General features: G+C 44.1%; 1 protein-coding gene and 1 pseudogene across 1 annotated transcript in view; one reads left to right on the forward strand and one right to left on the reverse strand.

The window, feature by feature from the left end:
- LOC141093967 (uncharacterized) overlaps positions 1–20,443 on the forward strand; it is a 744,741-nt gene that overhangs the window by 348,275 nt on the left and 376,023 nt on the right. The window lies entirely within an intron of this gene.
- LOC141094360 (uncharacterized) overlaps positions 1–20,443 on the reverse strand; it is a 183,677-nt pseudogene that overhangs the window by 65,198 nt on the left and 98,036 nt on the right.

Genomic DNA, 20,443 nt, shown 5'->3' on the forward strand with positions numbered 1-20,443 from the left:
TCTCTTTCTCCAATATTTTTATTAATTAGATTCTTTCGTCTTTGTTCTTCCTTTCCACTTCTAATAGCAGAGTTCTCAATAGCATTTGTCAGGTGTATGGCTTTTTCTGGTCTTTTGCTTCCCTTCCCATGTTGTTCTAGTTTAAAGCTCTCCTTACAAGTGTAGCAAGGCGACTTCCAAATACCTGCTTTCCAGTCTTCGTAAGGTGCACCCCATCTCTAGCAAGTAGTCCATCGTATAAGTAGTTCACTCCGTGATCCAGAAATCCAAATCGTTGCTGACGGCACCATCGACGTAGCCAGTTGTTCACCTGCAGAATCTTATTCCACCTCCTTGTTCCATGGCCATCCACTGGGAGGATGGAAGAGAAGACCACCTGCGCTCCCAGTTCTTTCACTTTCTTGCCTAAGTCTTCAAAGTCTCTGCAGATGGTTTCCAGGTCGTTTCTTGCGGTGTCATTTGTCCCCACATGTAGTAGCAGGAATGGGTAGTCATCTGTAGGTCTGAAGAGTCCTGATATCCTGTCAGACACATCTTTAATTTTTGCACCTGGAAGACAGCACATTTCTCTTGAAGTTATATCCGGTCTGCAGATAGCGGCCTCTGTTCCTCTCAACAGGGAATCCCCCATGACCACCACTCTCCGTTTCTTCTTCACAACATTTTTCTTTCTCCATCCAGGAGGACTCTGAAGGCGTACAAGGTTGCTGTTTGTTGGCAAAGTCTTATCCTGATGTATTTCTTCGTTTTCCTGCGTGAGAGCCTGGTACTGGTTTCTGAGCAGTATGGGTGCTGACTGCCTCCTGATCCTCCTGCTTCTCTGGGTCACTTGTCTCCATTCCTCTGTTTCTTCAGGTGCACTTCGAATTTCTTCTCTTTCTGTAACATGAAGAGATAATTCTGCTCTGTCCAAGAACTCTTCACCTTCCTTAATGATCTTCAACGTAGCTAACCTCTCTTCGAGATTTTGCAACTTTTCCTCCAACAGGGTCACAAGCTTGCATTTGTGGCATGTGAAGTTTGGCTTTTCCACTGGTAAATCTGTGAACATGTAGCAAGAAATGCAGCTCACCAAATGGCTCCTGGCCTCTTCCATCTTGAGATTTCTTAAAAACGATGAAAGATGAGCCAAAATTCGCGCGGTTTTTCCGATTTCCTCTTTTCAGCTGCAACTGCCAAAACCCAGTGATCGTTGAGCTCGCGGAGACTCTTCACTTATCCCAGAAGGCACTGTGAATATGCAAATGATCTCCTCAAGACTCTTCCCCTGGTTTTCCGATTTCCTCTTTTCAGCTGCAACGGCCAAAACCCAGTGATCGTTGAGCTCGCGGAGACTCTTCACTTATCCCAGAAGGCACTGTGAATATGCAAATGATCTCCTCAAGACTCTTCCCCTGCATATGTCCAGTATTTCCCATCCTAATATGGGGGGGGGGGGCGCTGATGGTTTAACACTAGTGATGAGCGAGCACTAAAATGCTCGAGTGCTCATTGCTCGGGTCGAGCAAATTGGAATGCTCGGATTCTCGACCTGAGCAATGAGCCCAATGTAAGCCTATGGGAAAACCGAGCATTTTTGCCATGACCCCCCCCCGGGGTCCTTTTAGGGTCTAAAAACATCTGAAATTGATGGGAACAGTGCTCAAATGACATGAGAACATCATGGGGAATACCCCTGGAAACATTTCTGACTCCCAGGTCACAGCTGTGAACAATGTTGTCAGAGTCTTATGCCACTTTTACAGGCGCACAATAAAACATACAAAAACGAAACCAAAATGGATTTTCCTGGGAAATATGTTGTCAAATGTTGTTCTGATGTTCTATGGAGACCGGTGACGTGGATCAGAATGAAGGCAACAACACGGTATATCAAGACTTAATAAAGTATATTGTATGCAGACAGGCTTTAGTTAACAAGGGAAACGTAAACAGAGGCTCAAGAATCAATGCAGCAGATACTCCACCTGCATTAATACAAGGGTGTTGTCAGTACAGACCACAGATGAAAGTTCAAGCCCGGGAATACAGGATCCAGAGGCCCAGGGCCTGGACTGGGCTCCTAGCAGAGAGGAGGCTGCTGCAGAGGTGGGTGTAGACCAAATCCGGGAGAGTAGAGTCCTTTGGATGAAAGGCAGTCTGGTAGCAGACAGGGGGGTAACCCGATGAACAGAAGGAACAGACGAGATGCAAGTCCTAGCTTGGCAACAGGTGAAGTACGAGATACACAAGCAAGGTATAGTGTGCAGCGTCCCTTTATCTATGCAGCAGACAGGAAACAAGGCATATCAGACAGGAAACAAGATGGCCCCCATGAAGCCACTAACTCCATCTTAGGTAAGGGCAAAGTCCGCCAGAACTAAGGGTAAGACCAGGCAAACCGGAAACAAGATGGCCCCCATGAAGCCACTAACTATCTTAGATAAGGGAAAAGAACAGCAGAAGTAAGGGCAAAACAAGTACACAGTTCAGATCCTTACATTTGTTAAGAAACATCCTTTCCAGGGTAATGATTTGTATATAAGACAAAATAAATAACCCAAAACAAAAATGTTCCTCCACCACTTGGGCTATGTTCACATGTAGTATTTTTGATGCGTTTTTCAACTTATCCATTGCTTTCATCCAAGACAAATGCATTCACTGTGAAATATCATTTTAACATTTTACGACCTTATTTGGCCATGTGGTGCATGACACATCCCGTTTCATTTATGAAGGAGGGATAGTGAAAGTCACAAAGTCTATTTTTGTAGGGCCAGCAGTTGGCCCTCAATTTTCTTAAAGAGCCATCAGCCAGCTATGCTTTGTTATTTTCATTATTAAACAGTGGGTCCCTTATACTGTTATTGCATATGCAATGAGTGGCTGGGCTGCCAAAAATTTGAATGCACCCCAACAACCCATTGAACAGACGTTATGGATGACCACATGCAACCAAAGTTCCCAATATTCATTTAGTACTTCCATACTGTTTGCTTATGCATTGAATGCAAGGTCTGCCCTGCCCCAAAGTTACATGCACCCCAATAAGCCTTTGAACCCACGTACTGGATGGCCATAAGAAAACCAAGTTCACATTATTCATTTGGTACTCCCATACTGTTTGCTTATGCATTGAATGCAAGGCCTGCCCTGCACCAAAGTTACACGCACTCCAATAAGCAGATCAGTGTTGGAGGACAACCGACCAAACTGATCAGTGGCGTAACTACAAAGTTATGGACCCCGGTGCACTTTCAAATGGGCCCCCATGCCAAAATACACGCACATCTCCGCTCCGCACACCTCGTACACGCGCAGCTCCGCTCCGCACACCTCGTACACGCACATCCTCTCCGTCCACCTTGTACATCATACACACGCGGCTCCTCTCAGTCCACCTCGCACATCTCCGCTCCGTACACCTCGTGCACACGCGGCTCCACTCCGTGCACACGCGGCTCCACTCCGTGCACACGCGGCTCCGCTTCGTACACACGCGGCTCCACTCCGTACACATTGTACACACACTGCTCCGCTCCGTAAACCTCATAAACATGCGGCTCCACTCCGTACACACACGGCTCCTCTCCGTACAGATGTGGCTCCTCTCCGTACACACACGGCTGCGCTCCATACACCTTGTACACACACAGCTCTGCTACATCCACCCTGTAAACCCCTCCTGACCCCACACATAAAGCTACCCTCATCCAGCACCAAGATAACCAGCACAGCAGAGTACTGCATACACAGAGGCTCCTGATCATGTGACCCCTGACTCCTCCCCTCCTGTGATCTCATCACAGGTCCTGTGCGCACAGAACAGCCATCGCGTCAGGCCAATTGCACAGAGCTGCACAGCCAATGAGCAGCTGCAGCTCCCAGAGGCTGACACGCCCACTATACAGCTTGAGATAGGGTCCCTACGCACTATGGGCCCCTTCGCAGCTGCGACCACTGCGACCGTGGTACTTACGCCCCTGAAACTGATGGATGCTTGTGAAAAACTAAGTTTAAATAGAAGTGCACCTGCCGTAACTATCAACTCACCCATGTCACAAGGTTCTTAACCTATTCTTCACCCATAAATATTACCAAGATCATCAAAATTTCACTGCCGAAAACTATTTCTTCAGGTGTAATGAACAATGTTTAAAGAATGCGAAGAAACATTCTTAACCACGAACCAGGGAAACCACAGATATCCTCTTTGCAAGATATGGACGATGAGGGTATTGATGACGACTCGGAACTTTCCCACATCCCCACCAAGATCATGAAAATCACAGCTGCCCACACTGAGCAAAAAAGGCTGGAATGTCTGGAAATTCATTTTCTCTTGGGCAGACTTTACCTCTTACAAGAGTGGTATGATGCATACAGAGCTCCCATGTCTACTCAGCATGAATCTTTGCCACCTTTATTGCACACAAAGACTCTAACCAATGTGTCAAGGACACTTGTCAAAAGGAGGACAGTTCTTCAGTAGGGCCGACTAAAAAATGACCGTTAATAATTTGCATCCGAGAGTCACAGAGGAATATATTGTGTAGCTTTTATGTGTATACAGTGCCTTGAAGCTCACCCGCTTGTTGAGTTACGGTGTTGCAGAGGTTGTTTATAATATAGGAAGATGCAGTTGGTGTCTACAAAAATACAACAGATGCCTAGATGGACAACCAATGAAATGCAATCTTTATTTGAATGGTAGTTTGATAACATCAGACCAGCCCATCCTTCAAAGATTAAGTGACACCCCATCAAATAAGGAAGGTGAATCTGGAAGAAACACAATCTCCTCCTCCAGTGTTGATTCAAATCCTCCAGCTGAAGTTGATCCTGATACCATCTTAAAAGCACTTTTTAAATCCTCAGGGTCATCAGCAGTCATCCAACCAACTGCATTTAAGATTAAGCTCTGATGAGACAAACACAAATTGGAGACTGTAATAAGAGAGATTCCCAAATCACATATGGGCCCAGAGACTCCTTAAAAAAAAACAACTTAATTTTGCTTCTTGTGTTTTGTCTAGCACTGATCACCAGCAGATAGTTGAAGGAGTCTGGCATTAGACATTGGACAATCAATCCTGTTACCAACATTGTAGTACACTTCACCTTCGTTGTGAGGCAGTTGCATTATTGACTAAAGAATTTCCGTTTTACTCTTGCTCTAGTATTCTGATCCAGCACGATTATGGTTCTACTATTATGTCAATTGAGGCTAAATGTTGAATAACTTGTTTAAAGGTCTTCAATAATGTGTTTCTGCTTAAAAGATAATCTTTGTCGTTTTGTAGTTTTAATATCTGGATTCCTCCAAATGGATATGAAGACCTGCATATTCCAGTAAATGGAGGGGAGGGAATTACTAAGTGCCCACCGACTGTTCTACACAAAAAAAAAATTCTATGCCTAATTAATGTTTCACATGGTGAAAATGTCATTCAGAACCCTATAATCGTAGGCAATACCTATTGCCTGCGGCTAAAGCATGTTGTGATATCTGTGATCTGAATACAGAGAAATACTGAAGGGAAGTAGATCATGCTAATAGTGATCTAAAAACTGAGATGTGTACAGAGGAATGCTGAGAGGACACAGATTGTGGTTTTCTATCAACTTCATCTGCATTTACAAATTTGTATTCAATGCTGGTAATAAAAAAAAAAAAATCTCGAGTGTAGGCAGGGCGTAGTGCCATACAACTATCTATTTGATCTTCCTGTACAAACCTATAATTTTTTTTAAATTGATAATTATTTTGACTAATCATTGTGAGGGGGGCCACAAGAAAGGATAGGTAAACTCTGCTGACACTAAAAACACCCCTTCGGATTTGAGGTTATGTTTCACGGTTATCATTCCGTGGTGTAGAGAAGTCTGGCCAAATCCAGCCCTTTTTCATTTTTATGAGTCAGCCTGTCAGCATTTTCAGTTGACAGGTGGATGCGCTTATCAGTTATAATTCCACCAGCGGCACTAAAAACCCACTCTGACAAAACGCTAGCGGCAGGGTAGGCCAGGACCTCCAAGGCGTAGAGAGCCAGTTCATGCTACGTGTCCAGCTTGGATACCTAATAATGAAAAGGCACAAAGGAATCACAGAGGAAGTTGGTACAGTCAGAAAGGTACTCCCTCAGCACCTTCCAAAACTTTGCATTCCTTGTGAGAGTACCCCCACGCCTCAGTGCCAGTGCAATGGGAGTGTCTGGGAAAACTATCCAATCAACAACCTTTTGATACTGCTCTGGTTTCAATAATGGTGTTCTGTGGTCCCCTAGTACTTTGGACAAGGTCGGGAGAGAAGATGTGGGTGCTTGTTGTGGCACAATTTCAGCTTGCTCTCGGCCTCTGCATGCACCAGTACGTCCACTTCCCCGTCCCTTGCCATGCATCTTGACCATTTTAAAAGGACAGTATTTTCCACGTTCACTACAAATGGCTGAATTTGGAGCAAACTTATGTGTGATCCGTGTGCGGGAAAACCAGTTTAAAATATCTGGCCTGTAGGTAACAATTTTTTTCTTTCAGCAAACTGGTGTCAATAACTAGGCTAAGACACAGGAAAAAAATTGGAATGGAGGCCTCAAATGCCACAATTTGTAGCCCTCAGATAGATTAGGTGTGTGACGGGGATGCCACACTGTAAAATGTGGCCTGTATTTTTTTTTAACAGCAAAATAGTGTCACTAACTAGGGTAGCACACAGCAAAAAAAGTTCAATGTAGGCCTGAAATGCCACAATTTGTAGCCCACAGATATTTTCAAATATCTGGACTGTATTTTTTTGGCCAGTAAAACTGTAGACTAAGACACAACAAAAACAATTCTATGGAGGCCTAAAATGGCAAAATTTTAAACCGATGATATGCGATCCGTGTGGCGGAAAATATCTGCACTGTAGCTAAATATTTTTTTGGCAGCAAAATGGTGTAAGACACTCCAAAAAATTTTTACAGTACCACAAAAATGGCAGAATTTTCTGCGCCCTCAAATGTAATCGCTGGGACAGGCAAACCCATTTAAAATAGCTGAATTTTTATGCTGTACTATGAAAAGGATCTGGCTGTATTCTGCAGTGTTAACAACCAAATGCAGGGAAAAAAAAGTGTGCTCTGGATTGCTTTTGAATAAAATAATCAGGATTAAGATGCCAAAAAAATTATTCCTGTCCACTGATACCTGGCGCTATGTCTATACGGTCAATATGTGTAATAGGCAGCAGCAGTAGACAGGAATGGACCCTCTTGCCGTATGCAATAAAGTATGCCACATACAATGCCTGCCTGTCTAGCACTAATATCTATAGACCCGGGGATACACTGCCTGCTGCCTAGAACTGATTATATATATATATATATATATATAGCCACATACACTACCTGCCTATCACTAAATATCTATATACCCCGCCTTAATTAGTCCTTAGAAGGAATGTTTGTTTAGCTGGATTTGTGGATTCAACAACGGTGTACCCACAGTAACTGAATACCCCACCTCTTCAGTCCCTATCACTGCAGCAAGTCTCTCTACACTGGTGATTTTGAAGCTGACTGGGATGAGCAGGGTGGCGCAAGGTCTGATATAGACCTGATAACGCAGTGCGGCCAGCCAATCATTGTAATACCACAACCAAGATGGCTGCGGCATTACAGTACATGGCAGACAATCCCTGCATGTTGATTGGCGCTTTAAAGAGTGCCAAACACGCAGGGCGGAGACCCGAGCTCCTGAAGAATAATCTCGAAAATGCTCGGCGCTCGCTGAGTACTGCGAGTAGAGCGATGCTCGGGCGAGTACCGAGCATTACCGAGTATGCTCATTCATCACTACTTATTTTTTTGCTTCATACTCTACATGAGTTTTTAGATGATGAAGAAGATATGATTCCCAGGAATAACATTTCCCACATTCTGAACACAAAAAATAGATTCTACCTTGTATGAGTTCTCTGATGTGCAACAAGTTTTGAACTCGAACTATAACATTTCCCACATTCTGGACATGAATACGGCTTCTCTCCTGTGTGAATTCTTCGATGTACAATAAGATCTTGTACCTGGATAAAACCTTTCCCACATTCTGGACATGAATATGGCTTCTCTCCTGTGTGGATTCTTTGATGCTTAAGAAGATCTGGTTTCTGGATAAAACATTTCCCACATTCTGGACATGAATATGGTTTCTCTCCTGTGTGAATTCTTTGATGTTTAAGAAGATATGGTTTCTGAATAAAACATTTCCCACATTCTGGACATGAATATGGCTTCTCTCCTGTGTGAATTCTCTGATGTTTAAGAAGCTCTGAATTGTAGTTAAAACATTTTCCGCATTCTTGACATAAATGTGGCTTCACCCCTGTGTGATTTCTCTGATGTACATACAAATGTGATTTCTGGTTAAAACATTTCCCACATTCTGAACATGAAAATAGCTTCTCCCCTGTGTGAATTCGCTGATGCCTAAGGAAATATGCTTTCTGGTTGAAACATTTGCCACATTCTGGACATGAATATGGCTTTTCTTCTGTGTGGATTCTTTGATGTTTAAGAAGATCTGATCTCTGGATAAAACATTTGCCACATTCTGGACATGAATATGGCTTTTCTCCTGTGTGGATTCTTTGATGTTTAAGAAGATCTGATCTCTGGATAAAACATTTCCCACATTCTGGACATGAATATGGCTTCTCTCCTGTGTGGATTCTTTGATGTTTAAGAAGATCTGATCTCTGGATATAACATTTCCCACATTCTGGACATGAATATGGCTTCTCTCCTGTGTGAATTCTTTGATGTTTAAGAAGATCTGATCTCTGGATATAACATTTCCCACATTCTGAACATGAAAAATTCTTTTCTCCTGTGTGAATTCTCTCATGTGTAAGCAATTTAGATTTATGTTTAAAATATTTCCCACATTCTGAACAGGTAAATGGTTTCTTCTCTGTGGGAATTATTTGATGTTCAGCATCACTTTTGCGGCTTTCATTTTGCTTTACAGTCTGTGATGAATCCAAATAGGTGACTGATTGAAAAGGCTCCGATGACTGATTTTTGCTCTGAAGGGCTGGAGGTATAGCTGGAATAATGGCATGCTTTTCATAGGTATCTGGTTTGACGCCACAGTCATCTGCCAAGAATAAAATGGATTTTATTATTTTTCAATATCAATGCCTTATATTTTTATAATTTCTATATACGGCTGTGGCAAAAATTAAGAGACCACTTCCAAATGTTCAGTTTGTCTGATTTTTCTCTTTGTAGGTATATTTTTGAGTAAATGTAAATTGTTCTTTTAGTCTACAAACTTCTGACAACATGTCTCCAATTTTCCAAGCAATACATTTTGTATTTTTTTTCTGAAAAGGAGAAATAGTCAAAATAAAAAATAAAAAAATAAATAATAACTTTCAAACCTCAAATAATGTTAAGAAAACACGTTCACGTTCATGATAATTTAGAAACAACAATACTAATGTTTTAACTCAGGAAGAGTTCAGAAATCAATATTTTGTGGAATAACCATAATTTTTAAAAACAGCTTTCGTGTGTCTTGGCTGCTTTCCACCAGTCTTCCACACTGCTTCTGGAGCAGGCTAGGAAAAAGGGCTTTTTATGCACGCCCCACAAGAGAGAGGTGGGGGTCTCCCAAAGCTTGCAAAAGCATGAAATCAATGAATTAAAAACACACCTCTCTCTTGTGGGACGTGCATAAAAAGCCATTTTGCCTAGCCTGCACATACCGTGCAGTGCCTTTCTTAACCCTGCTCATGTAGGCATTGTTCACATGATCAGGTTTTAAATATATTAGATAGGATGGCTCCGAGAAGGGTATACCGTGACGTGGTGGAGTGGCTTAGTATACATTTTTTGCAAAAAACGTATCAACTAAATACCCTGTGTTTGTTATCTTTTACTAGCACTTTGCTGCTTACTGTTACATATATATTACAACAGAGTATCATGCACGTTTGTTATACTGTGTGCTTTTTCTGTGTCTTAGTCTTTGGGTGGTGTGAACAGTTTTTTATTGACCTGTTCAATTTTGTGCACGTCTCATGTGTTTTTAATTAAATAATAATAATAATCTAATTAATTAAATTACTCCAAAATGATCTCCACTGGAAAATGGCTTTTCAGCGCAGAAATAAATGATTCCATGTGGAGGGTGTGAATGAGTGCCTACGAACAATATATAAAATTAGTCACAATCAGAAGGAATTTTTTTTGCACATGAAAAATAATTTATAGATACGCAGGATAAGTGGTTCCATGCAAGAGGTGTGAATGAGTGCCTAACAACAATACATAGAACTAGTGACAATCAGATGGAGTGTTTTGCACATAAAAAGCAAGTTATAGCCACATAGCAATCAATGGTGGAACTTTTCATGGAATTCAAGCCGTTGGAAATTAAGCAGCATATGAAAGAACAATGCATAATTCCCTTCAAAATCAATAAATGAATATAATGAAAGTCATACTAAAAAATACTAAGACTAAAAAATAATTAATAAATGTATGAATATAGAAATACATAATCCCTGGTAATAATATAAATAAATATAACCAATAAAGATAATATAGATATAGCCATAGTTAAATACTGTAAAAAAACATTCCGAAGTTACCTCTACTGAAAGTAGTTGATGTCACGCCGCCTCCGCATACTCACCCGGCCTCCGCTCCCACGCCGCAGCCACAGCGGTCCCTTCTGACAGGCTCGCGGCCGACGGGGTCTCTGCATGCAATGCGCATGTGCCATAGGCCGCGCCTCCCTCCTGTTACTTGTGCTCCCGCAATGCCCTGACCCGGAAGCACCTACGGACCAATGGCAGACCTGACAAGGCCATATCAGGCTGTTCCCCCCTGAGGGAAGCGCCTGATCGTTGTGCTTGCTAGCACACTGGGCCCTGCTTCCTCGTGTGCTCTCAGTCCTGTCTTCAGTGATTCCTGCAATAGCCTCGCAGTCCTGCCTTCCGTGGTCCCTGCAGTAGCCTCACAGTCCGGTGCTCTGTAGGTCCTGCTATCCACACTCCAGTCCTTCAGTCCTACTCCAGTCCTGCCTCTGGTGTTCCTGCTCCATCCTGCTATCCACACTCCAGTCCTACAGTTCTACTTCAGTCCTGCCTCCCGTGTTCCTGCTCCGTCCTGTTGTCTATGCTCCAATCCTGCAGTTCTACTCCGGTCCCGTCTCCAGTGATCCCGATCTGCTGTCTACGATTCAGTCCCGCACTCCTACTTCAGTCCGTCCTGAGCCGCCCCTCTCGGTACCGGCTATCGTGGTACCCAAACCCCTGGGCCTGCTCCTAACGATCCCTGTATAGGGGTCGGCTCCACCTGGCAGCTCGCCCGGGGCCCCTCGGTGCCACGGTCCAGAGGGTCCACGCCTGGAGAGGTGTCTCCTGACCAGCCGTGGTAACAGTTGATAACCACATAAAGACATCATTCTGTGCAGCGGTACTCAAAGGTAATGAACATGAAAATCATTAAAATTATTACAGCTAAAGAATGCTTGATGAACATATAAATGACATTAGGAAGTATGAGATAAATCCTATGCTTCCCTACTATAACAAAATAAATATAGACAAAATAAATTTAATGAGGATCACTATAAAATTATTTTTCTTTTCTTGGGAACTTCAATCCTGGAGTGATCTGTATCGTGGCAAGGAACCCCTCACTCTTCCTTTCATGTGTTGCCACTTTTTGTCATTAATTGCAAGCTTTGTGATTGGTTTGTAACCTGTATATATTTTTCTATGCCTCTTGTTTTTATTTACCTATGACTAAGGGTGCCTTTGTGCACCAGAAACGCGTCAGGTGTTTTTTGCATTTTAAATATGGCATGTTAGCCTAATGTACAATCGACAAACATAATACATAAACACAGAAAAGTTTGAAGCAATAAAGGGAGGACTAAAAATAAGCTTTATTACATTACAATCTATAGCAGCGATGGCGAACCTATGGCACGCGTGCCAGAGAGGGCATGCAGAGCCCTGTCAGCTTGCACACGGCATAGTCACATCCTTGTTCCGGAGCTGCAGCTTCCTGCCTCACACACTGAGCGGTGCGGCCATGGCTGGATGACATCATTCAGCTCCACGGCAACTGTGCCAGTGAGAGGAAGGAAGCTGCCGGCGCGCAGAGAGGCGAGTGTGGCCGCTGTGCCAGTGAAGCTATGGTGTGTGTGTCAATGATGGGGAGAGGGCCAATGAAGGGAGTGATGGTGGTGGATGAGAGGGCAATGATGGGTGATGGGGAGGAGGAAGTGATGGAGGTGGTGGAATGGGCAATTTCTACATGAATGGGACCATGATGGAGCATTTCTACATGAAGGAGATCATGATGGGACACATTACTAAAAGGGGACAATGATGGGGCATATTTCTGCATGAAGGGGATCATGATGGGGCATTTCTACATGAAGGGGATCAGGATGGGGCATATTTCTGCATGAAAGGGATCATGATGGGGCATTTCTACATGAAGGGGATCAGGATGGGGCATATTTCTACATGAAGGGGATCATGATGGGGCATATTTCTACATGAAGGGGATCAGGATGGGGCATGTTTCTGCATGAAGGGGATCATGATGGGCATTTCTACATGAAGGGGATCAGGATGGGGCATATTTCTGCATGAAGGGGATCAGGATGGGGCATATTTCTGCATGAAGGGGATCAGGATGGGGCATATTTCTGCATGAAGGGGATCATGATGGGGCATATTTCTACATGAAAGTAATCATGATGGAGCATTTGGCACTCCGTCATAAATAATTGTATTTTAGGTTGCAGTTTGGGCACTCGGTCTCAGAAAGGTTCGCGATCACTGAATTATAGCAACGGATAAAAATATAGGCCTTAAAAACATGTAAGATTTTTAGAGGGGTATTCCCATCTCTGATCAACTAGTAGTAGTAGGTTTAATAATAATATTAAGAAATATGTAGTATAGTTTTTCTGATTCACTATGTTGCTCACCCCATGTGCAGAGCATTGCATTAGCTTAGGTATCCATGGTTACAACCACTCATATAGTGACTGTTAGATGCCAGTGGTCATAACCATGGATACCTAAGCTACTGCAATGCTCTGGACATGGGGTAAGCGACAGAGAATCAGGAAAACTATACCACATTTCTAATTGGAGGTACTTGCTATTATTATTATTACTACTACACCTACTATATTTTGGGATAGGATCTTGGAAATGAGAGCACCCCCTTAAGCCCTTCTTTACATGTCAGTGTAAGGTACGCGTGGTGACAGTTTTCATACGTACCAGAGACACTTAAACACATAGAACCATTCAAGTGAATGGATCTGTGCACATGTCAGTGTGTTTCCACGGACCGTGTGTCTGTGGGCAAGGCACGCTGACATGACTGTTTTTTAGCAGCAGAACGGGACACAAAACATCTCGCACATGTGCACACAAATGACACATGTATGACATCAATGTGACACGTACTGGCGCTTGGGAATCAGTGGTACTGTTCGCGCTGATATCCCTCACCTGTCCAAAGTTGAAATAATCCAAAGTGTCCCACGCCGTAATCCAGCTGTGCGATATTTGGTCATCAGCATAAGCAGTGACCTGAGGCGAACACTTACGTTGAAAAGCTGGGGAGAATGACTCATTGCACCCCCATTTCTCAAGGTGAAATGCGATGATCTCACTGAGGTCATCACAGTTCATAGGCCCGCTCTCGCTGCAGGGAGTCATTTTTCCCTGGTCTTCAGTGGGAGTGGTTGTCTCATAACCCTCCATCAAACTCCATCCCACCCAAAAGCAATACAAAAAATGGCTGGTGACTAGCTCATCCAACCTTTATCCACCCTTAATTTCTCAAGATAGTTGGACCATCATTGTAAATGAGCCCCCGTACTTTGTGTCACTCCCACCACCTTGTAGATTGTAAGCTCTTATGGGCAGGGTCGTCAATATCTTTACATTAAATTACTGTATTATCGTTAACTTTGTTATGACTGTTGAATTGGAAAGCACTCTGGAATATGTTGGCGCTATATAAATAAAAATGAATATTATTATTATGAGCAAATGTCACACAGATGGATTATGGCTTTGGTAACTCAATTTTTTCAACTTTGCACAGGTGAGAGATATTGTCTTTTATTTTTGTTTGCTTACTTACAGGTGACAGTGGCTTCAGAGGATTAGGTGTTAAGGGCTTGTACCCATTGCTGTGAAAAAAAGTTCCAATTTTGGTCCAGAAAAGTAGGACAAATGTCATGAACGTGCCATACGATTTTCATGCGCGTACAATCTGACTTTTCACACTCAGCATCCGATTGACTTCCGAATGCCATGTAATTGCTATTCGATTGCAATACGATTTTAACATGAACTTTGACAGTAATTCTGTGTCACTTACATATATATTTCCTTGGAAAACTACTTGAATACACACACAGGCCTCTTTCACACATCAGGTTTTCGCCGTCAGGCGTGATCCGGCGCTTTTGACAAAAACCGGATCCGGCGAAATGCAATGCCGGATCCGGTTTCCCCACCATTGACTTCCATTTGCGCCGGATCGCGCCGGATGGCCATGCGTTTCATCCGGTTTTCGCCGGATCCGGCTTTGTGTCTCAATCCAGCGTCTGGAAAAAACGGCTACTGTAACGTTTTTTGTCTCCGGCGAAAAAGCCGGACACGCCGGATCCGGCGCGTCCGGCTTTTTCACACAATGAAAGCCTATGAGCGCTGCAATGCGCCGGATCCGGCATTTTTGGTCTGAGCATGCTGAGTAGCTCTGCCCACAAGACATATATAAAAGCAAGACAGTGGGACCCTCAGCCACACCCAACATGCCACCCAAGCCAAGAACCAGGAGCAGGAGAAGGCAGGAGACATCTGCAGCAGCACCATCAGCACCACCACCACCACGCCGCCAAATGGAGCAGCAAATGGAACATGCTGAGGAGGTGAGTCCAGCAGCAGATGAGAGACGGTAATTATCAAATCCCCCATTCCTCCAAACTAGGGCCATGGAATATCAAGATATTCATTGGCCCTTTGTTTCTCTTTATTCAACAGCCACCCAAGAGATGCAGCAGCAGCAGCAGCAGCAATGGCAGCAGCAGGAACACCACCCACAGCCATGGAGTGTGGCCAGCTGGAAGACAGCACATCTTCTTCTGGGAGCCCTCCCTCGCATCGTCAGCGTTTGACGGTAAGTTTTTATTTCCAAAATCCATCATCTCTGTAATATATGTCTATTCATTGCCTTTTATTTCAAAACAGGAATCACAAGATGAAGAGGAGCTCCCAGAAGACAGAAGACACCTGGAGTGGGCTCACAATTGGTAAGTTTTTGTCATCAAACGCAGAAACACAACATCACACTACACACAACACATAGAAAACAATGTTCTGCAGACCACACACAGCAAACAAATGCCTACATCCAAAGACATAACATTTTGTGTTTTCTTCTCTAGTCTTCCCAATCTGGTGCTCGGCCAAGAGGTCCTCGCAGTGCCTCCCAGGGTCGTCGGCGACAGCAACGCGGCGGTCACCAGCGTGTAAGTATAAATATTTTTGCTTTGTTTTTTTGCACTTTTTATTTCATTTCTTTTGTGGAGGCTAATTATGTTATTTTTGTCTTTTTCTTTAACAGCCTTCACAGCGTGCTCCCGACTCTGACGGTGAGGATGGAGGGATTGATATGGACCACCTCATCGATCTCATCAGAGAAAGGGAGCCGCTCTGGAATATGGCTGACCGCCGCCACGCTGACCTGATCGTTACCCGGCAACTCTGGGAGGAAATCTGTTCGCTCCTTGTGGACCGCTGGGAGGACCTCGATGCTCGGGCCCAGATTAAAGAGCGTAAGTATATACAGTACCGGTTGCTTGATGTAAACCAGTGTTTCCCGAACAACAGTCCTCGTGGTCCCCACGGATCATGTGTTCAGGATTTCTATTTACTATGGAAATCCTGAAAACATGACCCCTGGGGACCATGAGGACTGGAGTTTGGGAAACACTGATGTTGTATACTAACCACTCCTTTCTCATTTCAGGGGACAGAATTGTGAAGCGGTGGCGGTCTGTGAGGGATCGTTTCAAGAAGGAGTTCAATAAAGAGATGCGGGCCCCGAGTGGATCTGGAGGACTCAGGAGCAAGTACAAGTACGCACAAGCCCTGTCGTTCCTCCGGGAAACAATGGTCACTAGAAGGTAAATATTACACACCACATGTGAAAAAAAATGTTAGATGTAACTTTTTTTCAGCCAGGGCCATACCATGTCACTATTTTAATAGTTTTTTTTTCTCTTTATTCCACAGCACGGTGAGCAGCACTCGGGAGCCTGCACGATTGGACCCTTCTGAGGCGATCCCTGAGGAGACCGGCACCGAGGGACACTTCGACCGCCGCGGTACATCTGCACCTTCCCAGCCTCCCACACATTCGACCCATCTGTCCCATCCACCAGCACAGGAGCATCGTGGCCGCCTACATTACATGAAGCTGCTGGTGAGGAGATCGCTTTCCCTTTACCCCACCCTTCTGCCCCTGCCACCTCTAGTACACCTGCGGGTACTGGGCGGCAGCGGCAGAGGGGTCAGGAAAAGACTTATGCGCCAGAGTTCTTGCATCTGAATGCATCTTTCCAGAACTGTCTAAAAGTCTTGTCAGAGCAAATCTCCGCAGGCTTTCAGCAGATCAACTCCAGCATTCTGGAGATGAAGACACTTCTGCAAACCATGCATTCAGAAGCAAGATCTTCGCCAAACCACACCTTTTTCAGGTCTGTTGTGGAGCGCATGGAAACGCTATCTCCTACCCAGCAGATGCATGTAATGCATTCATGCCACGGTGCTCTCCAGCAAGTTACCTCCCAACCTCCTCCTCCCACCACAGTAGTTCCTCCACCTGCACCCCCTCCAGCCACTTTCCATCCTCCCCCTCCTATTACATACCAGCCACCTCCCCAGCAACAGCCACCTCCCCAGCAACAGCCACCTCCCCAGTACCAGCAACCTCCCCAGTACCAGCAACCTCCCCAGTACCAGCAACCTCCCCAGTACCAGCAACCTCCCCACTTCCAGCAACCTCCCCACTTCCAGCAACCTCCCCCGTACCAAACTCCTTCCCCATACAACTTGCCATCAACATCATCTGCTCCTACAGTCCCTGCCCAACCCTCCACTCCACCGCCCACCACCTCTTCTGCCTCCCACATGTCCACCCATTCTGTAGCTTTTTCCACACCATCACCTCTAACTGTTCCTTCCCCACCACGATCCCAATCCTCTCTCAACACTCCCATTGTCGAAGTGTCCCGCAGCCCCTCCAGCAGTATTTCCACCCCACACTACACAGATTTATGATGTGTTTTGTAATAAAAATGCCCAGTTGGTTTGAAACCTTTATTAAAAAAGTTTTTTTAACTTTAAAAACAGTTCACAAAAAAAAATTTTTAAATAAAAGTTAAATTATTGTTTACACTGGTTGTCTGTCATTTCTTTCTGCGGCGAAATATGTTTAAAAAAAAAGGTTAAATACAGGGTATTTAAAAGGTGAAATGGTATTCAAAACTAGGTATATAACTGTGGGTAAATTTTAGCTTTTTGCCACAGTTGTGTTCCTGGTTGTGTTTGAAGCAAAGTATTTCACCTAAAAAGTTGTGTTTATTGTTGGTGATTTCCTAACAATGTACACAACTTTTGTTAAAAGGTGAAATACTTTGCATAAAACACAACCAGGTACACACCTGTGGCCTAAAGCTAAAAATAGAGACCATGACAAGATAGCCAACTTTGGTTGGCAAAGGTATATACTGTTGGTCCAGAAGGTACACAAGTTTGGTTAGGGCACAAATCTTTCACACTCTGTCATCCTGCCAGTGTACTCTGCCTTGAGGTGACATAAAGTATAGTGCAAAATTGTCCCTCATTACTGAAACCGTCACAGAACTTCTAGTGGTAATGTCATGGTAATCTTGCAAGGTGGTTTCTTCAGAGGTGTCCTCAATGGAAATGGGTTCCTTGCAGATAACAAAATTGTGGAGTACCACGCAAGCTTTGATCACCTCGTCCACAGTTTCTGTCTTGAGGTTGATCGCAGTCAATAGGACCCGCCATTTGGCTGTCAGAATACCAAAGGTACATTCAACCATTCTTCTTGCTCTTGTGAGGCGGTAATTAAAAATGCGTTTTGTTCTTGTCAATCCTCTGCTAGAGTACGGTTTCAAAAGGTGTTCTGACAGCTGGAAGGCTTCATCCCCTACACAGACAAATGGCATAGGTGGACCAGATGTTTGCGGCAGCGGTCTAGGGGGTGGGAACTGGAAGGTGTTTCCATACAGTTTACGCCCCATGGCAGACAGTTTGAAAACTTGAGAGTCATTGGAGCGGCCATAGGCCCCAATATCAACAGCAATAAATTTGTATTCCGCGTCAGCGATGGCCATGAGGACAATTGAAAAATATTTCTTGTAATTGAAATATTCCGATCCCGATCCGGCTGGCTTTACAATGCGGATATGTTTCCCGTCCACAGCGCCCAAGCAGTTGGGAAACTGACATATCTGTAGAAACTTTTCTGAAATTTCAATCCACCTCTCTGTTGTGGGCTCTGGTAAAAACTCTTCAGCTAAGGAGTCCCACAGTGCACGGCATGTGTACTTCACTATTCCAGATATGGTGGAAATCCCGAGTCTGTACTGGAAATGCAGTGACGAAAGGGATTCTCCAGTTGCAAGAAATCTGTGGGGAATTAAAAAACAATCAATTAGTTTTAAATCACAGCATTACATACCAAAACTCAGCTATAACACTTGGAGATACAAGCTAACACCAACAAGATTGCAGTGAAAGTGTGCTCTGATGCGAGCATATCCAATAAATGTGGCTTACCTTAAAGTCACCATCAGACGCTCTGCGGGTGAAACAGAAGCGGCAATAGGTGTCCGCTTTTCTTATGAGGTGTGCAATGCGCTCCACCAAGTAATCAAAATTCTCCATTTTCATCCGAACATATCCAAAAAATTTATCCGGGTTTCGTCGAAGGTCCATGCAGAGTGTAGAATAGACCCCACGCGTCATTCTCTTGGCTGTGATGGGGTGGATCCACAAAAGTCGTCTACGATGCCTGATGCGCTGCTGTCTCGCTCTCTCCTTCTCCAGAACAATCACCCTCAAACGATTCGCCTCCGCTATAAAATCCGCCAAATTCTTCAAAATATTTCCAATGACAACATCCATCTTCGCCAGTAACTTGCTCTTCTCTCCAACCTGCACTTTCTCCTCTACAACCTGTCAAAGAAGGGCTGTAGGAACATGCTATATATAGTTTTCCAGTAGCCAATCCCGTTCGGAAGGCCACAAGGGTCAATTTTAAAAACCGGATCCGGCGTAATCCGTCGAAAAACGGATAGAAAAACGGATGAACCGGATGAGACGGATCCGGTTTTGTCTGTCAAGAACAAGACGGATCCGGCAGAAAACCGGATCCGTCACATCCGGTTTTACAAAACATTTGCCGGATCCGGCGTTCCGGCACGACGCCGAATCGCGCCTGACGCCGAAAACCTGATGTGTGAAAGTAGCCTTACTGTACATTTATTTAATTAAATGATTATTTTTCTGGAAACAGATTGCATAGGTTTAATTTTCATAACCAGAAGAGTTAAAGCTGATGGATGTAGGCTTACTCTACATGTATTTTATTAGTTACTGAATTATTTTCTGAAAAAACTGGCGTGGGGTCCCTCGACAATTTATTAACCAGTAGATGGAAAACGGACAGCTGGGGGCAGATGTTTATAGCCTGGGTAGGGGGTGATACCCAAGGAGCTTCCCAGACTATTAATATCAGCTCTCAGTTGTGTACTTGGCCTTTACTGGTTATTATAATAATAATAATCTTTATATAGCGCCAACATATTCCGCAGCGCTTTACAGTTTAACAGTTTCAAAACACAAGTCATAAGTAATAACGTTAACAATACAATAATTAAAGCAAAATAAGACGAAATGAGACGACCCTGCTCGTGAGAGCTTACAGTCTACAATGAGGTGGGGGAGATACAGAGTACAGGGGTGTATTTACAATGGTGCATTTATAATGATGGTCCAGCCATCTTGAGGGAGTAAAGGATGGATGGAGATAGTGAATGGGCTACACACGCACCCTTACACATAGAATGACTTTGATTAGTAAACGTGATAAGCCGCTCTGAACAAAAGTTTTGAGGGAGCGCCTAAAACTGTACAAATTTGCAAATTGTGGTTAGTCCTAATTTCATGGGGTAGAGCATTCCAGAGGATAGGGGCAGCACGGGAGAAGTCTTGGAGTCGGGAGTGGGAGGTATGGATTAGTGCAGAGGTTAGTCGAAAGTCGTTTGCAGAGTGCAGCGATCGGCTAGGCCGATAGACAGAAATGAGGGAGGAGATGTAGGGGAGTGC

The sequence above is a fragment of the Dendrobates tinctorius genome, unplaced genomic scaffold, assembly GCF_039654945.1.
Source record: "Dendrobates tinctorius isolate UK_male_01 unplaced genomic scaffold, ASM3965494v1 ptg000063l, whole genome shotgun sequence".
NCBI classification, from domain to species: domain Eukaryota; kingdom Metazoa; phylum Chordata; class Amphibia; order Anura; family Dendrobatidae; genus Dendrobates; species Dendrobates tinctorius.